Source organism: Salvelinus fontinalis, chromosome 25 (assembly GCF_029448725.1).
Source record: "Salvelinus fontinalis isolate EN_2023a chromosome 25, ASM2944872v1, whole genome shotgun sequence".
Taxonomy (NCBI): domain Eukaryota; kingdom Metazoa; phylum Chordata; class Actinopteri; order Salmoniformes; family Salmonidae; genus Salvelinus; species Salvelinus fontinalis.
In genome coordinates this window covers 38,631,309-38,655,387 of record NC_074689.1, presented here as the reverse complement: position 1 = coordinate 38,655,387, position 24,079 = coordinate 38,631,309, and the positions used below count along the sequence as shown (strand labels likewise).

Below are 24,079 nucleotides of genomic sequence, written 5' to 3'. Positions count from 1 at the left end.
CATAATGTTTCTCTACGGTTGCTATGTCCAATGTGTACATAATGTTTCTCTAGGGTTGCTATGTCCAATGTGTACATAATGTTTCTCTACGGTTGCTATGTCCAATGTGTACATAATGTTTCTCTACGGTTGCTATGTCCAATGTGTACATAATGTTTCTCTAGGGTTGCTATGTCCAATGTGTACATAATGTTTCTCTAGGGTTGCTATGTCCAATGTGTACATAATGTTTCTCTAGGGTTGCTATGTCCAATGTGTACATAATGTTTCTCTACGGTTGCTATGTCCAATGTGTACATAATGTTTCTCTACGGTTGCTATGTCCAATGTGTACATAATGTTTCTCTACGGTTGCTATGTCCAATGTGTACATAATGTTTCTCTACGGTTGCTATGTCCAATGTGTACATAATGTTTCTCTACGGTTGCTATGTCCAATGTGTACATAATGTTTCTCTAGGGTTGCTATGTCCAATGTGTACATAATGTTTCTCTAGGGTTGCTATGTCCAATGTGTACATAATGTTTCTCTAGGGTTGCTATGTCCAATGTGTACATAATGTTTCTCTAGGGTTGCTATGTCCAATGTGTACATAATGTTTCTCTAGGGTTGCTATGTCCAATGTGTACATAATGTTTCTCTAGGGTTGCTATGTCCAATGTGTACATAATGTTTCTCTAGGGTTGCTATGTCCAATGTGTACATAATGTTTCTCTACGGTTGCTATGTCCAATGTGTACATAATGTTTCTCTACGGTTGCTATGTCCAATGTGTACATAATGTTTCTCTAGGGTTGCTATGTCCAATGTGTACATAATGTTTCTCTACGGTTGCTATGTCCAATGTGTACATAATGTTTCTCTAGGGTTGCTATGTCCAATGTGTACATAATGTTTCTCTAGGGTTGCTATGTCCAATGTGTACATAATGTTTCTCTAGGGTTGCTATGTCCAATGTGTACATAATGTTTCTCTAGGGTTGCTATGTCCAATGTGTACATAATGTTTCTCTAGGGTTGCTATGTCCAATGTGTACATAATGTTTCTCTAGGGTTGCTATGTCCAATGTGTACATAATGTTTCTCTACGGTTGCTATGTCCAATGTGTACATAATGTTTCTCTAGGGTTGCTATGTCCAATGTGTACATAATGTTTCTCTACGGTTGCTATGTCCAATGTGTACATAAATGTTTCTCTACGGTTGCTATGTCCAATGTGTACATAATGTTTCTCTATGGTTGCTATGTCCAATGTGTACATAATGTTTCTCTAGGGTTGCTATGTCCAATGTGTACATAATGTTTCTCTAGGGTTGCTATGTCCAATGTGTACATAATGTTTCTCTACGGTTGCTATGTCCAATGTGTACATAATGTTTCTCTATGGTTGCTATGTCCAATGTGTACATAATGTTTCTCTAGGGTTGCTATGTCCAATGTGTACATAATGTTTCTCTAGGGTTGCTATGTCCAATGTGTACATAATGTTTCTCTAGGGTTGCTATGTCCAATGTGTACATAATGTTTCTCTAGGGTTGCTATGTCCAATGTGTACATAATGTTTCTCTAGGGTTGCTATGTCCAATGTGTACATAATGTTTCTCTAGGGTTGCTATGTCCAATGTGTACATAATGTTTCTCTACGGTTGCTATGTCCAATGTGTACATAATGTTTCTATAGGGTTGCTATGTCCAATGTGTACATAATGTTTCTCTACGGTTGCTATGTCCAATGTGTACATAATGTTTCTCTACGGTTGCTATGTCCAATGTGTACATAATGTTTCTCTAGGGTTGCTATGTCCAATGTGTACATAATGTTTCTCTACGGTTGCTATGTCCAATGTGTACATAATGTTTCTCTACGGTTGCTATGTCCAATGTGTACATAATGTTTCTCTAGGGTTGCTATGTCCAATGTGTACATAATGTTTCTCTAGGGTTGCTATGTCCAATGTGTACATAATGTTTCTCTAGGGTTGCTATGTCCAATGTGTACATAATGTTTCTCTAGGGTTGCTATGTCCAATGTGTACATAATGTTTCTCTAGGGTTGCTATGTCCAATGTGTACATAATGTTTCTCTAGGGTTGCTATGTCCAATGTGTACATAATGTTTCTCTAGGGTTGCTATGTCCAATGTGTACATAATGTTTCTCTAGGGTTGCTATGTCCAATGTGTACATAATGTTTCTCTACGGTTGCTATGTCCAATGTGTACATAATGTTTCTCTAGGGTTGCTATGTCCAATGTGTACATAATGTTTCTCTAGGGTTGCTATGTCCAATGTGTACATAATGTTTCTTCGATTGCTGTTGGATTGCTGTTGGCTAGCTGTGTACAGTGGATTGCTATTGGCTAGCTGTGTACACTGGATTGCTATTGGCTAGCTGTGTACAGTGGATTGCTATTGGCTAGCTGTGTACACTGGATTGCTATTGGCTAGCTGTGTACAGTGGATTGCTATTGGCTAGCTGTGTACAGTGGATTGCTATTGGCTAGCTGTGTACACTAGATTACTGTTGGTTAGCTGTGCACGTTAGCATCCTGTCCAGGGGGTGTCCTTGCGCTGCCTCATGATACAGAATCAGGAGATGGGCTCCTGCCCTATGGACCATTCTGGCCTCAGACAAGGCTTACTTACTAGATTGCTATTGGCTAGCTGTGTACAGCGGCTTGCTATTGGCTAGCTGTGTACACTAGATTGCTATTGGCTAGCTGTGTACAGTGGCTTCCTATTGGCTAGCTGTGTACACTAGATTGCTATTGGCTAGCTGTGTACACTGGATTGATATTGGTTAGCTGTGTACAGTGGCTCGCTATTGGTTCGCTGTGTACAATGGATTGCTATTGGCTAGCTGTGTACAGTGGCTTGCTATTGGCTAGCTGTGTACACTGGATTGCTATTGGCTAGCTGTGTACAGTGTCTTGCTATTGCTATTGGCTAGCTATGTACAGTAGCTTGCTATTGGCTAGCTGTGTACAGTGGCTTGCTATTGGCTAGCTGTGTACACTGGATTGCTATTGGCTAGCTGTGTACACTGGATTGCTATTGGCTAGCTGTGTACAGTGGATTGCTATTGGCTAGCTGTGTACAGTGGATTGCTATTGGCTAGCTGTGTACACTGGATTGCTATTGGCTAGCTGTGTACAGTGGATTGCTATTGGCTAGCTGTCTACAGTGGATTGCTATTGGCTAGCTGTGTACAGTGGATTGCTATTGGCTAGCTGTCTACAGTGGATTGTTATTGGCTAGCTGTGTACAGTGGATTGCTATTGGTTAGCTGTGTACAGTGGCTTGCTATTTGATGGTCGCGTTATGTACATAGATGTACGTTACACTTCAGATGTTGATTGGATTAGTGATCTGTTAGGTAACTGATTAGATTAGCGATCTGTTAGGCGACTGATTAGATTAGTGATCTGTTAGGTAACTGATTAGATTAGTGATCTGTTAGGTGACTGGTTAGATTAGTGATCTGTCAGGTAACTGATTAGATTAGTGATCTGTTAGGTAACTGATTAGATTAGTGATCTGTTAGGTAACTGATTAGATTAGTCATTTTATTAGATTAGTGATCTGTTAGGTAACTGATTAGATTAGTGATCTGTCAGGTAACTGATTAGATTAGTGATCTGTTAGGTAACTGATTAGATTAGTGATCTGTTAGGTAACTTGTTAGATTAGTGATCTGTCAGGTAACTGATTAGATTAGTGATCTGTTAGGTAACTGATTAGATTAGTGATCTGTTAGGTAACTGATTAGATTAGTGATCTGTTAGGTAACTGATTAGATTAGTCATCTTATTAGATTAGTGATCTGTTAGGTAACTGATTAGATTAGTGATCTGTCAGGTAACTGATTAGATTAGTGATCTGTTAGGTAACTGATTAGATTAGTGATCTGTTAGGTAACTTGTTAGATTAGTGATCTGTCAGGTAACTGATTAGATTAGTGATCTGTTAGGTAACTGATTAGATTAGTGATCTGTTAGGTAACTGATTAGATTAGTGATCTGTTAGGTAACTGATTAGATTAGTGATCTGTTAGGTAACTGATCAGATTAGTGATCTGTTAGGTAACTGATTAGATTAGTGATCTTTTGGGTAACTGGTTAGATTAGTGATCTGTCAGGTAACTGATTAGATTAGTGATCTGATTAGATTAGTGATCTGTTCGGTAACTGATTAGATTAGTGATCTGTTAGGTAACTGATTAGATTAGTGATCTTTTGGGTAACTGGTTAGATTAGTGATCTGTTAAATCATGTACAGTTACATACTGCTTTTCTAACTGTGATTTCATTCTATTATCCCACCGTCTCTCACCCATAAAACATACAGGCAGGTGCAAAATGATTGACACCCGTGATGAAGACGAGCAAAAAGGACTGTATGAAATAAATAATATAAAATACTGAGCTATATTGTACGACAATAAAAAATAAAAAAAGTATATGATCTTGAGTTTGAGTTTATTTTTACAGGGACAGTGCACATTAATCAACGTTTCAGTAAAAGTGCCGGTTTTAGCCAGCCGGCTAATTTTCAACCGCAGTCCCTGGGCAGGTTATTATCTTATTCTAATACAATTGCTCAGAGAAAGAAATGCTGTTTATCAAGTAATATTATAGTTTTATCAAGTAATATTATAGTTTTCTCAAGTAATATTATAGTTTTATCAAGTAATATTATAGTTTTATCAAGTAATATTATAGTTTTATCAAGTAATATTATAGTTTTATCAAGTAATATTATAGTTTTATCAAGTAATATTATAGTTTTATCAAGTAATATTATAGTTTTATCAAGTAATATTATAGTTTTATCAAGTAATATTATAGTTTTCTCAAGTAATATTATAGTTTTCTCAAGTAATATTATAGTTTTATCAAGTAATATTATAGTTTTATCAAGTAATATTATAGTTTTATCAAAAAAGATAGTGGTTGTTTTCAATACCTTTCATTTCCTCACCTTACGAGGATAACGGCACTGGGCAACACATGGGGGGGAGGCGAGGTGGGGGGGGTCTTAGACCGTTCCTCCATACATAATCTTTCCAGATCCTTGATATCCTCCGTCTGCGTTTATGGACTGGCCCTCTTCAATTCAAACCCACAGGTTTTCAACGGGGTTCAAGATTACAGATTGAGATGGCCATTGCAAAATGTTGATTTTTGAGGTCAATTAACCATTTCTTTGTGGATTTTGTTGTCTGCTTGGAGTTATTGTCTTGCTGGAAGATCCACTTGCTGCCAAGTTTAAGCCTACTGGCAGAGGCACCCGGGTTTTTAGCTAAAATGTCCTGAGGTTTGGACCTCAGGAAGAGTAGCTGTTGCCTTGGCTCTCACGTAATAATTTCTGTCCATTAAGAACCAACGATGTGCTACCTTTTTGTAGCATTTCTGACAATGCTAACATATTTTTTTAGCCAAAGCTCAGAGTTCTATAGCCGGACCAACAACTCAGTTGCTGCACAACAGCAGCAGCTATGCTAGTTGCAGGCTAGCTAGCTAACACCTGTCGGATGAGAAGCAAGATACAAGCAAAGGAAGTTAGGTATATTTAGCTATGGGAGGTTTTTCATATGGCTGAAGTCATCTGTGTAAACTAAATAAGCACTAACAAATAAGATAGCGAACATCTTGCTGCTATTATAGCCAGTTAGCTAGTCTAGCCATTAGATACAAGCCAATGAGACTGTACCATAGCTGTATAGATTGTGCACCACAGCTGGCTGGTGGCACCTTAATTGGGGAGGATGGGCTCATAGTAATGGGTGGAATGGAATCTGTGGGATGGTATTGAACACATCAAACATATGGTTTCCATGTGTTTAATACGATTCCATTTACACTTTAGCAAATTGGGACACTGCCACAAAGCTATAATACATGCAATGGGCATTGCTCATCTAGCTACTCCAGCGTGATACAGTCCAACTGGCTAGCTACTCCAGCGTGATACAGTCCAACTGGCTAGCTACTCCAGTGTGATACAGTCCAACTAGCTAGCTACTCCAGCGTGATACAGTCCAACTGGCTAGCTACTCCAGCGTGATACAGTCCAACTGGCTAGCTACTCCAGCGTGATACAGTCCAACTGGCTAGCTACTCCAGCGTGATACAGTCCAGCTGGCTAGCTACACCAGCATGATACAGTCCAACTGGCTAGCTACTCCAGCGTGATACAGTCCAGCTGGCTAGCTACACCAGCGTGATACAGTCCAACTGGCTAGCTACTCCAGCGTGATACAGTCCAACTAGCTAGCTACTCCAGCGTGATACAGTCCAACTAGCTAGCTACTCCAGCGTGATACAGTCCAACTGGCTAGCTACTCCAGCGTGATACAGCCCAACTGGCTAGCTACTCCAGCGTGATACAGTCCAACTAGCTAGCTACTCCAGGGTGATACAGTCCAACTAGCTAGCTACTCCAGCGTGATACAGTCCAGCTGGCTAGCTACTCCAGTGTGATACAGTCCAACTGGCTAGCTACTCCAGTGTGATACAGTCCAACTAGCTAGCTACTCCAGTGTGATACAGTCCAGCTGGCTAGCTACTCCAGTGTGATACAGTCCAGCTGGCCAGCTACTCCAGCGTGATACAGTCCAACTGGCTAGCTACTCCAGCGTGATACAGTCCAACTGGCTAGCTACTCCAGCGTGATACAGTCCAACTGGCTAGCTTCTCCAGTGTGATACAGTCCAACTAGCTAGCTACTCCAGCGTGATACAGTCCAACTAGCTAGCTACTCCAGCGTGATACAGTCCAACTAGCTAGCTACTCCAGTGTGATACAGTCCAACTAGCTAGCTACTCCAGCGTGATACAGTCCAACTAGCTAGCTACTCCAGTGTGATACAGTCCAACTGGCTAGCTACTCCAGTGTGATACAGTGCAGCTGGCTAGCTACTCCAGCGTGATACAGTCCAACTAGCTAGCTACTCCAGCGTGATACAGTCCAACTGGCTAGCTACTCCAGTGTGATACAGTCCAACTAGCTAGCTACTCCAGTGTCATACAGTCCAGCTGGCTAGCTACTCCAGTGTGATACAGCCCAACTAGCTAGCTACTCCAGCGTGATACAGTCCAGCTGGCTAGCTACTCCAGCGTAATACAGTCCAACTAGCTAGCTACTCCAGCGTGATACAGTCCAGCTGGCTAGCTACTCCAGTGTGATACAGTCCAACTAGCTAGCTACTCCAGTGTGATACAGTCCAACTAGCTAGCTACTCCAGCGTGATACAGTCCAACTGGCTAGCTACTCCAGTGTGATACAGTCCAACTGGCTAGCTACTCCAGTGTGATACAGTCCAGCTGGCTAGCTACTCCAGCGTGATACAGTCCAACTGGCTAGCTACTCCAGCGTGATACAGTCCAACTAGCTAGCTACTCCAGTGTGATACAGTCCAGCTGGCTAGCTACTCCAGCGTGATACAGTCCAACTAGCTAGCTACTCCAGTGTGATACAGTCCAACTAGCTAGCTACTCCAGCGTGATACAGTCCAACTAGCTAGCTACTCCAGGGTGATACAGTCCAACTAGCTAGCTACTCCAGGGTGATACAGTCCAACTAGCTAGCTACTCCAGTGTGATACAGTCCAACTGGCTAGCTACTCCAGTGTGATACAGTGCAGCTGGCTAGCTACTCCAGCGTGATACAGTGCAGCTGGCTAGCTACTCCAGCGTGATACAGTCCAACTGGCTAGCTACTCCAGTGTGATACAGTCCAACTAGCTAGCTACTGCAGTGTGATACAGTCCAGCTGGCTAGCTACTCCAGCGTGATACAGTCCAACTGGCTAGCTACTCCAGTGTGATACAGTCCAACTAGCTAGCTACTCCAGCGTGATACAGTCCAGCTGGCTAGCTACTCCAGTGTGATACAGTCCAACTAGCTAGCTACTCCAGTGTGATACAGTCCAACTAGCTAGCTACTCCAGCGTGATACAGTCCAGCTGGCTAGTTACTCCAGTGTGATACAGTCCAACTAGCTAGCTACTCCAGTGTGATACAGTCCAACTAGCTAGCTACTCCAGCGTGATACAGTCCAACTGGCTAGCTACTCCAGTGTGATACAGTCCAACTGGCTAGCTACTCCAGTGTGATACAGTCCAGCTGGCTAGCTACTCCAGCGTGATACAGTCCAACTGGCTAGCTACTCCAGCGTGATACAGTCCAACTAGCTAGCTACTCCAGTGTGATACAGTCCAGCTAGCTAGCTACTCCAGCGTGATACAGTCCAACTAGCTAGCTACTCCAGTGTGATACAGTCCAACTAGCTAGCTACTCCAGCGTGATACAGTCCAACTAACTAGCTACTCCAGCGTGATACAGTCCAACTAGCTAGCTACTCCAGCGTGATACAGTCCAACTAACTAGCTACTCCAGCGTGATACAGTCCAACTAGCTAGCTACTCCAGCGTGATACAGTCCAACTAGCTAGCTACTCCAGTGTGATACAGTCCAACTAGCTAGCTACTCCAGTGTGATACAGTCCAACTAGCTAGCTACTCCAGCGTGATACAGTCCAACTGGCTAGCTACTCCAGCGTGATACAGTCCAACTAGCTAGCTACTCCAGCGTGATACAGTCCAACTAACTAGCTACTCCAGTGTGATACAGTCCAACTAGCTAGCTACTCCAGTGTGATACAGTCCAACTAGCTAGCTACTCCATCGTGATACAGTCCAACTAACTAGCTACTCCAGTGTGATACAGTCCAACTGGCTAGCTACTCCAGCGTGATACAGTCCAACTAACTAGCTACTCCAGTGTGATACAGTCCAACTAGCTAGCTACACCAGTGTGATACAGTCCAACTAGCTAGCTACTCCAGCGTGATACAGTCCAACTGGCTAGCTACTCCAGCGTGATACAGTCCAACTGGCTAGCTACTCCAGCGTGATACAGTCCAACTGGCTAGCTACTCCAGCGTGATACAGTCCAACTGGCTAGCTACTCCAGCGTGATACAGTCCAACTAGCTAGCTACACCAGTGTGATACAGTCCAACTAGCTAGCTACACCAGTGTGATACAGTCCAACTAGCTAGCTACTCCAGCGTGATACAGTCCAACTAGCTAGCTACTCCAGTGTGATACAGTCCAACTAGCTACCTACTCCAGCGTGATACAGTCCAACTGGCTAGCTACTCCAGCGTGATACAGTCCAACTGGCTAGCTACTCCATCGTGATACAGTCCAACTGGCTAGCTACTCCAGCGTGATACAGTCCAACTGGCTAGGAAAAGCAAAGCTAAGTGTTCATGATTCTTATATTTTAAAAACACTCAAAACAAAATAACAAACGTGAAAATGAAAGCGCACAGTTCTGTCAGGCAGAAAACACGAAACAGAAAACAAGATCCCACAACCTAATGGTGGGAAAAAGGGCAACCTAAGTATGATCCCCAATCAGAGACAACGATAGACAGCTGCCTCTGATTGGGAACCACACTCGGCCAAAAACAAAGAAACTGAAAACATAGAATACCCACCCCAAATCACACCCTGATCTAACCAAATAGAGAAATAAAAAGGCTCTCTAAGGTCAGGGCGTGACAAACAGACCCTCAGCGTCTCTGTCAAGCTGGGGGCATAATATCTAAAAGCTGTCTCCCCATGCCTCTTGTTCCTAGGCTTTGGGATAGATAAAAGGCCAGAGAACCTGAGGGACCTACTGGGTACATAACTTTAAATCATGTCTGACATGTATTGGGGTGCACAATCGTAGAAGAATGTTACAATTAATTCTAAATCTCACATGCAGCTAGGCAACCAGTGCAGAGACCTTTAAAACCGGTGTAATGTGTTCTCTCCGTCTGGTCTTGGTCAGTACCCTGCAGCATTCTGTATGTTTCTGTATGCAGTTGACCAATGTCTTTCATTGGTAGACCAGACAGGGGAGCATTACAGTAGTCAAGCCTGCTTGTAATAAAAGCATGGATGACTCTCTCTGTATCAGAGAGAGAAACGGCCACACCTTGGCAATGTTCCTCAGGTGGTTATTAAAAGCTATTTTTGTCAAATTCCTAATGTGGGATTCGAAATTTTGTTCAGAATCTAAAATAACACCTAGGTTTTTTACCTGGTGTTTTATCTTTATTTCCCGTGAATTAAAATGTGCGTCTAGATTCTCTCTCTGTGCTTTGACTCCAACAATAAATAAGTCTTGTCTTGATTCAGGTGGAGGAAGTTGTGAGCCATTCAAGTATTTAAATCACTATACAGTTTATCTGTGGATCTAAGTTCCTCTGGTGCCACAGAAATGTAAAGTTGTGTATCGTCTACGTAGCAGTGAAAATCAATGCTGTGCTTTCTGATAACGCTGCCAAGGGGTAACACATATATACACTGAACAATACCGGACCCAAAATCAAATCTTTTGGAAAGACTCATGTGATATGTATTTTCTCTGAGTTATGTTCACCAAGGGTGACAAAAAACTCTCGACCGGTTTAATATGTCCTAAACCAATTTAGACCTGGACCGGAGAGGCCAATCCACCTCTCCAGTCTGTCCAGAAGGACACCCCACCTCTCCAGTCTGTCCAGAAGGACACCCCACCTCTCCAGTCTGTCCAGAAGGACACCCCACCTCTCCAGTCTGTCCAGAAGGACACCCCACCTCTCCAGTCTGTCCAGAAGGACACCCCACCTCTCCAGTCTGTCCAGAAGGACACCCCACCTCTCCAGTCTGTCCAGAAGGACACCCCACCTCTCCAGTCTGTCCAGAAGGACACCCCACCTCTCCAGTCTGTCCAGAAGGACACCCCACCTCTCCAGTCTGTCCAGAAGGACACCCCACCTCTCCAGTCTGTCCAGAAGGACACCCCACCTCTCCAGTCTGTCCAAAAGGACACCCCACCTCTCCAGTCTGTCCAGAAGGACACCCCACCTCTCCAGTCTGTCCAGAAGGACACCCCACCTCTCCAGTCTGTCCAGAAGGACACCCCACCTCTCCAGTCTGTCCAGAAGGACATCATGGTCACCAGTGTTGAAGGCAGCACTTAAGGACAGAGAGCTGTTTGGCATCTGTGTTGGCTCTAGGATCATTTACCACTTTAACTAAGACTGTCTCTGTGTTGCCTGTAAGATCATTTATCACTTTTCCTAAGGCTGTCTCTGTGCTGTGGTGGGTACGAAAACCAGATTGGAATACAGTTGGCACTTAAAACATATTTTAGCTGTTTGAACACCAATTTCTCCAGAATTTTGCTTAAGAATGGAAGGTTGAACATTTCCCGAAAATTGCTTGGAGCTGAGGAATCTACATTACATTTCTTCAGGCGTTTCATCAGGAATCTACATTACATTTCTTCAGGCGTTTCATCAGGAATCTACATTACATTTCTTCAGGCGTTTCATCAGGAATCTACATTACATTTCTTCAGGCGTTTCATCAGGAATCTACATTACATTTCTTCAGGCGTTTCATCAGGAATCTACATTACATTTCTTCAGGCGTTTCATCATAGCAGTTTATAGGGGAAAGTGATTAGAAATAGCTTTGTTCAGATATGTAGATAATAGATATGCAATTAAAAAACAGTTTTGTAGAAGGTGGTGGGGGGATAGGATGGAGAAGGCAGGTAGAAGATTTAAGTTGTGATTTGCAGGGTAGGATTTATCAAACCATCAATTATTCTGATTAATAGTGATCAAGTTAGTAAAATGAGCCCGTCTGGCATTTCTAATGGTCCTCCCTCCTGTGTTCCAATGGCACGTTGTGTTAGCTAATCCAAGTTTATAATTTTAAAAGGCTAATTGATCATTAGAAAACCAAATCTCTAACTCCCTAAATCCCAGATCTGTCTGATCTGTCATCTCTAACCCCCTGGCCACTACTGTCTGATCTGTCATCTATAACCCCCTGGCCACTACTGTCTGATCTGTCATCTCTAACCCCCTGGCCACTACTGTCTGATCTGTCATCTATAACCCCCTGGCCACTACTGTCTGGTCTGTCATCTATAACCCCCTGGCCACTACTGTCTGATCTGTCATCTCTAACCCCCTGGCCACTACTGTCTGATCTGTCATCTATAACCCCCTGGCCACTACTGTCTGATCTGTCATCTCTAACCCCCTGGCCACTACTGTCTGATCTGTCATCTCTAACCCCCTGGCCACTACTGTCTGATCTGTCATCTCTAACCCCCTGGCCACTACTGTCTGATCTGTCATCTATAACCCCCTGGCCACTACTGTCTGATCTGTCATCTCTAACCCCCTGGCCACTACTGTCTGATCTGTCATCTCTAACCCCCTGGCCACTACTGTCTGATCTGTCATCTATAACCCCCTGGCCACTACTGTCTGATCTGTCATCTATAACCCCCTGGCCACTACTGTCTGATCTGTCATCTCTAATCCCCTGGCCAGTACTGTCTGATCTGTCATCTCTAACCCCCTGGCCACTACTGTCTGATCTGTCATCTCTAACCCCCTGGCCACTACTGTCTGATCTGTCATCTCTAACCCCCTGGCCACTACTGTCTGATCTGTCATCTCTAACCCCCTGGCCACTACTGTCTGATCTGTCATCTCTAACCCCCTGGCCACTACTGTCTGATCTGTCATCTCTAACCCCCTGGCCACTACTGTCTGATCTGTCATCTATAACCCCCTGGCCACTACTGTCTGATCTGTCATCTCTAACCCCCTGGCCACTACTGTCTGATCTGTCATCTCTAACCCCCTGGCTACTACTGTCTGATCAGTCATCTTTAACCCCCTGGCCACTACTGTCTGATCTGTCATCTCTAACCCCCTGGCCACTACTGTCTGATCTGTCATCTATAACCCCCTGGCCACTACTGTCTGATCTGTCATCTCTAACCCCCTGGCCACTACTGTCTGATCTGTCATCTCTAACCCCCTGGCCACTACTGTCTGATCTGTCATCTATAACCCCCTGGCCACTACTGTCTGATCTGTCATCTCTAATCCCCTGGCCACTACTGTCTGATCTGTCATCTCTAACCCCCTGGCCACTACTGTCTGATCTGTCATCTCTAACCCCCTGGCCACTACTGTCTGATCTGTCATCTCTAACCCCCTGGCCACTACTGTCTGATCTGTCATCTATAACCCCCTGGCCACTACTGTCTGATCTGTCATCTCTAACCCCCTGGCCACTACTGTCTGATCTGTCATCTCTAACCCCCTGGCCACTACTGTCTGATCTGTCATCTATAACCCCCTGGCCACTACTGTCTGATCTGTCATCTCTAACCCCCTGGCCACTACTGTCTGATCTGTCATCTCTAACCCCCTGGCTACTACTGTCTGATCAGTCATCTTTAACCCCCTGGCCACTACTGTCTGATCTGTCATCTCTAACCCCCTGGCCACTACTGTCTGATCTGTCATCTATAACCCCCTGGCCACTACTGTCTGATCTGTCATCTCTAACCCCCTGGCCACTACTGTCTGATCTGTCATCTCTAACCCCCTGGCCACTACTGTCTGATCTGTCATCTCTAACCCCCTGGCCACTACTGTCTGGTCTGTCATCTGTAATCCCCTGTAAGATGTAAGATTCTCCTACATGTCCAGAGGAAAACTACAAACAATGCATGCAGGGCAGAATTAGGCCAATATCCACTAATAATAAAAACAAAAAAAAAGAGCAATTAAGTTTTGGAAACATCTAAAATACAGTGACCCCCTCTCATATCATTACCAAGCCCTGCAATGCCAAGAGCTGAGCAAAGAAAAGAGTCCCCTCATCCAGCTGGTCCTGGGGCTGAGTTCACTAACCTGTTCTACTAACACACTGAAGTCTCAGTCCGCTCATCCAGCTGGTCCTGGGGCTGAGTTCACTAACCTGTTCTACTAACACACTGAAGCCTCAGTCCCCTCATCCAGCTGGTCCTGGGGCTGAGTTCACTAACCTGTTCTACTAACACACTGAAGCCCCAGTCCCCTCATCCAGCTGGTCCTGGGGCTGAGTTCACTAACCTGATCTACTAACACACTGAAGCCTCAGTCCCCTCATCCAGCTGGTCCTGGGGCTGAGTTCACTAACCTGTTCTACTAACAGACTGAAGCCTCAGTCCCCTCATCCAGCTGGTCCTGGGGCTGAGTTCACTAACCTGTTTGACTAACACACTGAAGCCTCAGTCCCCTCATCCAGCTGGTCCTGGGGCTGAGTTCACTAACCTGTTCTACTAACACACTGAAGCCTCAGTCCCCTCATCCAGCTGGTCCTGAGTTCACAAACCTCTTCTACTAACACACTGAAGTCTCAGGATCAGAACGTCCAATCAATCAGAATAAACCAAATTACAACACGGTCAAAACAAAACCACATTGCTTATTGGGAAACACAAACACAAAGCAAAATGCAGTGCTATCTGGCCCTAAATCGACAGTACACCGTGGCAAACTATTTGACTTTTGGTTACCAATCAAAACCTTAGAAAAACCTTGACAAAGTACAAGCTCAGTGAGCACAGCTTTGCCTTGCTATGTGTGTGTGTATTTGCTTTTTGTAGTGCGGTGATTGGTTGAAATTGCGAGCCCTCTGTTTATACTGCGGTGATTGGTCAGTTTTATGTGATATTATTATGATTATTTGACTGTTTTATACGGAAGTAGTGCAGTGATTGGTGAAATTTGCAAGACCTCGCATAATATGCAGGGATTTTTAGATTTTGCTAAAAAAATATTGCGATCGCAGAATCCTGGTTAATGATGAACCGCCTGGCCTTGTGTATGTGACGGTTACCACGGAGACGGCTCCAGTCATGTTGTCAGCCATGCACATTATTAACACAGCGAGGGAGAGAGAGAGAGAGGGGGGGAGGGTAGAGAGAGAGAGAGAGAGGGATGGTAGAGAGAGGGAGAGAGAGAGAGAGGGAGGGTAGAGAGAGGGAGAGAGAGAGAGAGAGATAAAGAGAGAGAGATGGAGGGTAGAGAGAGGGAGAGAGAGAAAGAGAGAGAGATGGAGGGTAGAGAGAGGGAGAGAGAAAAAGAGAGACGGGGAGGGTAGAGAGAGAGAGAGAGAGAGAGGGATGGTAGAGAGATGGAGAGAGAGAGAGGGAGAGAGAGAGAGAGGGGGAGGGTAGAGAGAGAAAGAGAGAGGGAGGGTAGAGAGAGGGAGAGAGAGAGAGAGAGAGGGGGAGGGTAGAGAGAGGGAGAGAGAGAAAGAGAAAGAGAGAGAGGGAGGGTAGAGAGAGGGAAAGAGAGAAAGAGAGAGGGAGAGAGGGAGGGTAGAGAGAGGGAGAGAGAGAAAGAGAGAGAGAGAGAGGGAGGGTAGAGAGAGGGAAAGAGAGAGAGAGAGAAAGAGAGAGGGAGGGTAGAGAGAGGGAGAGAGAGAGATGGAGGGTAGAGAGAGGGAGAGAGGGAGGGTAGAGGGAGAGAGAGAGAGAGAGAGGGAGAGAGAGAAAGAGAGAGGGAGGGTAGAGAGAGGGAGAGAGAGAGATGGAGGGTAGAGAGAGGGAGAGAAAGAGAGAGAGGGAGGGTAGAGAGAAAGAGAGAGAGAGGGAGGGTAGAGAGAGGGAGAGAGAGAAAGAGAGAGGGAGGGTAGAGAGAGGGAGAGAGGGAGGGTAGAGAGAGGGAGAGAGAGAAAGAGAGAGAGGGAGGGTAGAGAGAGAGAGAAAGAGAGAGAGGGAGGGTAGAGAGAGGGAGAGAGAGAGAGAAAGAGATGGAGAAAGAGAGAGAGAGAGAGAGAGAGGGAGGGTAGAGAGAGGGAGGGTAGAAAGAGAGAGAAAGAGAGGGAGAAAGAGAGAGAGGGAGGGTAGAGAGAGGGAGGGTAGAGAGAGGGGAGAGAGAGAGAGAGAACTGCATTTCCTATTACAGTGTAACAAATTCTCAGACCTAAGATTATCTTTCTTTCCCAAAATAATTATTCGGACAAAGAATATGAAACTATATAGGATGAAGATAAAATCTAACATTTATTGGGTGAAAAGCCAAATATGTGTCCTCCTGCCACAAGCTGAGGGACAGCCAGTGAAAAGTGCAATGTAACGTCAATAATATTTTCAATCATGTTTTGTTTTGTCTTTCATAACATGTCATGTGTCTTCTCAGTCATGTTGACACTGGTCTACTACCAGGTCATGTGTCTTCTCAGTCATGTTGACACTGGTCTACTACCAGGTCATGTGTCTTCTCAGTCATGTTGACACTGGTCTACTACCGGGTCATGTGTCTTCTCAGTCATGTTGACACTGGTCTACTACCAGGTCATGTGTCTTTACATTTACATTTAAGTCATTTAGCAGACGCTCTTATCCAGAGCGACTTACAAATTGGTGCATTCACCTAATGACATCCAGTGGAACAGCCACTTTACAATAGTGCATCTAGATCTTTTAAGGGGGGGGGGGGGGGGGGGGGGGCAGAAGGATTGCTTTATCCTAGGTATTCCTTGAAGAGGTGGGGTTTCAGGTGTCTCCGGAAGGTGGTGATTGACTCCGCTGTCCTGGCGTCGTGAGGGAGTTTGTTCCACCATTGGGGTGCCAGAGCAGCGAACAGTTTTGACTGGGCTGAGCGGGAACTGTACTTCCTCAGTGGTAGGGAGGCGAGCAGGCCAGAGGTGGATGAACGCAGTGCCCTTGTTTGGGTGTAGGGCCTGATCAGAGCCTGAAGGTACTGAGGTGCCGTTCCCCTCACAGCTCCGTAGGCAAGCACCATGGTCTTGTAGCGGATGCGAGCTTCAACTGGAAGCCAGTGGAGAGAGCGGAGGAGCGGGGTGACGTGAGAGAACTTGGGAAGGTTGAACACCAGACGGGCTGCGGCGTTCTGGATGAGTTGTAGGGGTTTAATGGCACAGGCAGGGAGCCCAGCCAGCAGCGAGTTGCAGTAATCCAGACGGGAGATGACAAGTGCCTGGATTAGGACCTGCGCCGCTTCCTGTGTGAGGCAGGGTCGTACTCTGCGGATGTTGTAGAGCATGAACCTACAGGAACGGGCCACCGCCTTGATGTTGGTGGAGAACGACAGGGTGTTGTCCAGGATCACGCCAAGGTTCTTAGCGCTCTGGGAGGAGGACACAATGGAGTTGTCAACCGTGATGGCGAGATCATGGAACGGACAGTCCTTCCCCGGGAGGAAGAGCAGCTCCGTCTTGCCGAGGTTCAGCTTGAGGTGGTGATCCGTCATCCACACTGATATGTCTGCCAGACATGCAGAGATGCGATTCGCCACCTGGTCATCAGAAGGGGGAAAGGAGAAGATTAATTGTGTGTCGTCTGCATAGCAATGATAGGAGAGACCATGTGAGGTTATGACAGAGCCAAGTGACTTGGTGTATAGCGAGAATAGGAGAGGGCCTAGAACAGAGCCCTGGGGGACACCAGTGGTGAGAGCGCGTGGTGAGGAGACAGATTCTCGCCACGCCACCTGGTAGGAGCGACCTGTCAGGTAGGACGCAATCCAAGCGTGGGCCGCGCCGGAGATGCCCAACTCGGAGAGGGTGGAGAGGAGGATCTGATGGTTCACAGTATCGAAGGCAGCCGATAGGTCTAGAAGGATGAGAGCAGAGGAGAGAGAGTTAGCTTTAGCAGTGCGGAGCGCCTCCGTGATACAGAGAAGAGCAGTCTCAGTTGAGTGACTAGTCTTGAAACCTGACTGATTTGGATCAAGAAGGTCATTCTGAGAGAGATAGCAGGAGAGCTGGCCAAGGACGGCACGTTCAAGAGTTTTGGAGAGAAAAGAAAGAAGGGATACTGGTCTGTAGTTGTTGACATCGGAGGGATCGAGTGTAGGTTTTTTCAGAAGGGGTGCAACTCTCGCTCTCTTGAAGACGGAAGGGACGTAGCCAGCGGTCAAGGATGAGTTGATGAGCGAGGTGAGGTAAGGTAGAAGGTCTCCGGAAATGGTCTGGAGAAGAGAGGAGGGGATAGGGTCAAGCGGGCAGGTTGTTGGGCGGCCGGCCGTCACAAGACGCGAGATTTCATCTGGAGAGAGAGGGGAGAAAGAGGTCAAAGCACAGGGTTGGGCAGTGTGAGCAGAACCAGCGGTGTCGTTTGACTTAGCGAACGAGGATCGGATGTCGTCGACCTTCTTTTCAAAATGGTTGACGAAGTCGTCTGCAGAGAGGGAGGAGGGGGGGGGAGGGGGAGGAGGATTCAGGAGGGAGGAGAAGGTGGCAAAGAGCTTCCTAGGGTTAGAGGCAGATGCTTGGAATTTAGAGTGGTAGAAAGTGGCTTTAGCAGCAGAGACAGAAGAGGAAAATGTAGAGAGGAGGGAGTGAAAGGATGCCAGGTCCGCAGGGAGGCGAGTTTTCCTCCATTTCCGCTCGGCTGCCCGGAGCCCTGTTCTGGTCTACTACCAGGTCTACTACCAGGTCATGTGTCTTCTCAGTCATGTTGACACTGGTCTACTACCAGGTCATGTGTCTTCTCAGTCATATTGACACTGGTCTACTACCATGTCATGTGTCTTCTCAGTCATGTTGACACTGGTCTACTACCAGGTCATGTGTCTTCTCAGTCATATTGACACTGGTCTACTACCAGGTCATGTGTCTTCTCAGTCATGTTGACACTGGTCTACTACCAGGTCATGTGTCTTCTCAGTCATGTTGACACTGGTCTACTACCAGGTCATGTGTCTTCTCAGTCATGTTGAGACTGGTCTACTACCAGGTCATGTGTCTTCTCAGTCATGTTGACACTGGTCTACTACCAGGTCATGTGTCTTCTCAGTCATGTTGACACTGGTCTACTACCAGGTCATGTGTCTTCTCAGTCATGTTGAGACTGGTCTACTACCAGGTCATGTGTCTTCTCAGTCATGTTGACACTGGTCTACTACCAGGTCATGTGTCTTCTCAGTCATGTTGACACTGGTCTACTACCAGGTCATGTGTCTTCTCAGTCATGTTGAGACTGGTCTACTACCAGGTCATATGTCTTCTCAAGTCATGTTGACACTGGTCTACTACCAGGTCATGTGTCTTCTCAGTCATGTTGACACTGGTCTACTACCAGGTCATGTGTCTTCTCAGTCATGTTGACACTGGTCTACTACCAGGTCATGTGTCTTCTCAGTCATGTTGACACTGGTCTACTACCAGGTCATGTGTCTTCTCAGTCATGTTGACACTGGTCTACTACCAGGTCATGTGTCTTCTCAGGTCATGTTGACACTGGTCTACTACCAGGTCATGTGTCTTCTCAGTCATGTTGACACTGGTCTACTACCAGGTCATGTGTCTTCTCAGTCATGTTGACACTGGTCTACTACCAGGTCATGTGTCTTCTCAGTCATGTTGACACTGGTCTACTACCAGGTCATGTGTCTTCTCAAGTCATATTGACACTGGTCTACTACTGTTGCTTTAATTTATTGTTGTTCTGATTAATATTGTTGTTGTAGTTGTTGTTAATGGTAATCACATGTCCACTACTACTGTTATTATTGCTGTTGGTCCCACCATTTATTTATATATAAAAATATATAAATTTTTCTACTTTGACAATGTAAGTAATAATGAACTTGCCATGTCAATAAAGTAAATTGAATTGAGAGGGAGAGACAAAGAGAGAGAGGTACAGAGAGGGGGGTAGGGAGAGGGAGAGAGAGAGAAAGGGTAGGGAGAGAGAGAGAGGGGGGGTGTGTAGAGAGAGCGAGAGAGAGGGGGTAGGGAGAGGGAGAGAGGGGGGTAGAGAGAGAGAGAGAGAGAGAGAGAGAGAGGGGGTAGAGAGAGAGATAGAAAGGGTAGGGAAAGGGAGAGAGAGAGAGGAGGGGGTAGAGAGAGCGAGAGAGAAAGGGTAGGGAAAGAGAGAGAGAGAGAGAGAGAGAGAGAGAGAGGAGGGGGTAGAGAGATGGGGAAAGAGAGACAGAGAGAGACACAGAGAGAGAGAGGTGGTAGAGAGAGAGAGAGAGAGAGAGGAGGGGGTAGAGAGATGGGGAAAGAGAGACACAGAGAGAGGGAGGTGGTAGAGAGAGAGAGAGAGAGAGAGGAGGGGGTAGAGAGAGAGAGAGAGGAGGGGGTAGAGAGATGGGGAAAGAGAGACACAGAGAGAGGGAGGTGGTAGAGAGAGATAGAGAAAGAGAGCGTCTCTGCCAGCTAAACATCATGTTTTCTCACCAGTCATTTAATTGGCAACAAATCAACCAAAATGTCTGAGGCATGTACATTGCTATTTATTTTTGGATGGCACTATGCTGAACAGAATGCCTCTCCTAATAAACCAGTGTGATGTAACGTAGACATTAGACAGAGCACCGTATGACTGATTCATAATACAGTACCTCATGTCTGTGTTTGCGTCTCAAATGGCACCCTATTCCCTGTTGGCCCGGGTCAAATGGCACCCTATTCCCTGTTGGCCCGGGTCAAATGGCACCCTATTCCCTGTTGGCCCGGGTCAAATGGCACCCTATTCCCTATTGGTCCTGGTCAAATGGCACCCTATTCCCTGTTGGCCCGGGTCAAATGGCACCCTATTCCCTATTGGCCCAGGTCAAATGGCACCCTATTCCCTATTGGCCCTGGTCAAATGGCACCCTATTCCCTATTGGCCCTGGTCAAATGGCACCCTATTCCCTATGGGGTCCTGGTCAAATGGCACCCTATTCCCTATTGGCCCTGGTCAAATGGCACCCTATTCCCTATAGGCCCTGGTCAAATGGCACCCTATTCCCTATTGGCCCGGGTCAATTGGCACCCTATTCCCTATTGGTCCTGGTCAAAAGGCACCCTATTCCCTATTGGTCCGGGTCAAAAGGCACCCTATTCCCTATTGGTCCTGGTCAAATGGCACCCTATTCCCTGTTGGCCCGGGTCAAATGGCACCCTATTCCCTATTGGTCCTGGTCAAATGGCACCCTATTCCCTGTTGGCCCGGGTCAAATGGCACCCTATTCCTTATTGGCCCTGGTCAAATGGCACCCTATTCCCTGTTGGCCCGGGTCAAATGGCACCCTATTCCCTGTTGGCCCGGGTCAAATGGCACCCTATTCCCTATTGGTCCTGGTCAAATGGCACCCTATTCCCTGTTGGCCCGGATCAAATGGCACCCTATTCCCTATTGGCCCTGGTCAAATGGCACCCTATTCCCTATTGGCCCTGGTCAAATGGCACCCTATTCCCTGTTGGCCCGGGTCAAATGGCACCCTATTCCCTATTGGCCCTGGTCAAATGGCACCCTATTCCCTATTGGCCCTGGTCAAATGGCACCCTATTCCCTATAGGCCCTGGTCAAATGGCACCCTATTCCCTATGGGGTCCTGGTCAAAAGGCACCCTATTCCCTATAGGCCCTGGTCAAATGGCACCCTATTCCCTATGGGGTCCTGGTCAAATGGCACCCTATTCCCTATTGGCCCTGGTCAAATGGCACCCTATTCCCTATTGGCCCTGGTCGAATGGCACCCTATTCCCTGTTGGCCCGGGTCAAATGGCACCCTATTCCCTATTGGCCCTGGTCAAATGGCACCCTATTCCCTATTGGCCCTGGTCAAATGGCACCCTATTCCCTATAGGCCCTGGTCAAAAGGCACCCTATTCGCTATAGGCCCTGGTCAAATGGCACCCTATTCCCTATGGGGTCCTGGTCAAATGGCACCCTATTCCCTATTGGCCCTGGTCAAATGGCACCCTATTCCCTATAGGCCCTGGTCAAATGGCACCCTATTCCCTATTGGCCCGGGTCAATTGGCACCCTATTCCCTATTGGTCCTGGTCAAAAGGCACCCTATTCCCTATTGGTCCGGGTCAAAAGGCACCCTATTCCCTGTTGGCCCGGGTCAAAAGGCACCCTATTCCCTGTTGGCCCGGGTCAAAAGGCACCCTATTCCCTATTGGTCCTGGTCAAATGGCACCCTATTCCCTGTTGGCCCGGGTCAAAAGGCACCCTATTCCCTATTGGTCCTGGTCAAATGGCACCCTATTCCCTGTTGGCCCGGGTCAAATGGCACCCTATTCCCTATTGGTCCTGGTCAAATGGCACCCTATTCCCTGTTGGCCCGGGTCAAATGGCACCCTATTCCCTATTGGCCCTGGTCAAATGGCACCCTATTCCCTATTGGCCCTGGTCAAATGGCACCCTATTCCCTGTTGGCCCGGGTCAAATGGCACCCTATTCCCTATTGGTCCTGGTCAAATGGCACCCTATTCCCTGTTGGCCCGGGTCAAATGGCACCCTATTCCCTATTGGCCCTGGTCAAATGGCACCCTATTCCCTATTGGCCCTGGTCAAATGGCACCCTATTCCCTGTTGGCCCGGGTCAAATGGCACCCTATTCCCTATTGGCCCTGGTCAAATGGCACCCTATTCCCTATTGGCCCTGGTCAAATGGCACCCTATTCCCTGTTGGCCCGGGTCAAATGGCACCCTATTCCCTATTGGCCCTGGTCAAATGGCACCCTATTCCCTATTGGCCCTGGTCAAATGGCACCCTATTCCCTATGGGGTCCTGGTCAAATGGCACCCTATTCCCTATAGGCCCTGGTCAAAAGGCACCCTATTCCCTATAGGCCCTGGTCAAATGGCACCCTATTCCCTATGGGGTCCTGGTCAAATGGCACCCTATTCCCTATTGGCCCTGGTCAAATGGCACCCTATTCCCTATAGGCCCTGGTCAAATGGCACCCTATTCCCTATTGGCCCGGGTCAAATGGCACCCTATTCCCTATTGGTCCTGGTCAAAAGGCACCCTATTCCCTATTGGTCCGGGTCAAAAGGCACCCTATTCCCTGTTGGCCCGGGTCAAAAGGCACCCTATTCCCTGTTGGCCCGGGTCAAAAGGCACCCTATTCCCTATTGGTCCTGGTCAAATGGCACCCTATTCCCTGTTGGCCCGGGTCAAAAGGCACCCTATTCCCTATTGGTCCTGGTCAAATGGCACCCTATTCCCTAGTGGTCCTGGTCAAATGGCACCCTATTCCCTATTGGCCCTGGTCAAATGGCACCCTATTCCCTATTGGTCCTGGTCAAATGGCACCCTATTCCCTGTTGGCCCGGGTCAAAAGGCACCCTATTCCCTAGTGGTCCTGGTCAAATGGCACCCTATTCCCTGTTGGCCCGGGTCAAAAGGCACCCTATTCCCTAGTGGTCCTGGTCAAATGGCACCCTATTCCCTGTTGGCCCGGGTCAAAAGGCACCCTATTCCCTAGTGGTCCTGGTCAAATGGCACCCTATTCCCTAGTGGTCCTGGTCAAATGGCACCCTATTCCCTATTGGCCCTGGTCGAATGGCACCCTATTCCCTGTTGGCCCTGGTCAAATGGCACCCTATTCCCTATTGGTCCTGGTCAAATGGCACCCTATTCCCTATTGGTCCTGGTCAAATGGCACCCTATTCCCTATTGGCCCTGGTCAAATGGCACCCTATTCCCTATTGGCCCTGGTCAAATGGCACCCTATTCCCTATTGGTCCTGGTCAAATGGCACCCTATTCCCTATTGGTCCTGGTCAAATGGCACCCTATTCCCTAGTGGCCCTGGTCAAAAGGCACCCTATTCCCTAGTGGTCCTGGTCAAATGGCACCCTATTCCCTAGTGGTCCTGGTCAAATGGCACCCTATTCCCTAGTGGTCCTGGTCAAATGGCACCCTATTCCCTAGTGGTCCTGGTCAAATGGCACCCTATTCCCTATTGGCCCTGGTCAAATGGCACCCTATTCCCTATGGGGTCCTGGTCAAATGGCACCCTATTCCCTATGGGGTCCTGGTCAAATGGCACCCTATTCCCTAGTGGTCCTGGTCAAATGGCACCCTATTCCCTATTGGCCCTGGTCAAATGGCACCCTATTCCCTAGTGGTCCTGGTCAAATGGCACCCTATTCCCTATTGGCCCTGGTCAAATGGCACCCTATTCCCTATTGGCCCTGGTCGAATGGCACCCTATTCCCTGTTGGCCCGGGTCAAATGGCACCCTATTCCCTGTTGGCCCTGGTCAAATGGCACCTTATTCCCTATTGGCCCTGGTCAAATGGCACCCTATTCCCTATGGGGTCCTGGTCAAATGGCACCCTATTCCCTATAGGCCCTGGTCAAAAGGCACCCTATTCCCTATAGGCCCTGGTCAAATGGCACCCTATTCCCTATGGGGTCCTGGTCAAATGGCACCCTATTCCCTATTGGCCCTGGTCAAATGGCACCCTATTCCCT

General features: G+C 47.1%; 1 protein-coding gene across 5 annotated transcripts in view; it reads left to right on the top strand.

Annotated features, from left to right (window-relative positions):
- Positions 1 to 24,079, top strand: part of LOC129823266 (junctophilin-1-like) — a 115,634-nt gene that overhangs the window by 39,197 nt on the left and 52,358 nt on the right. The window lies entirely within an intron of this gene.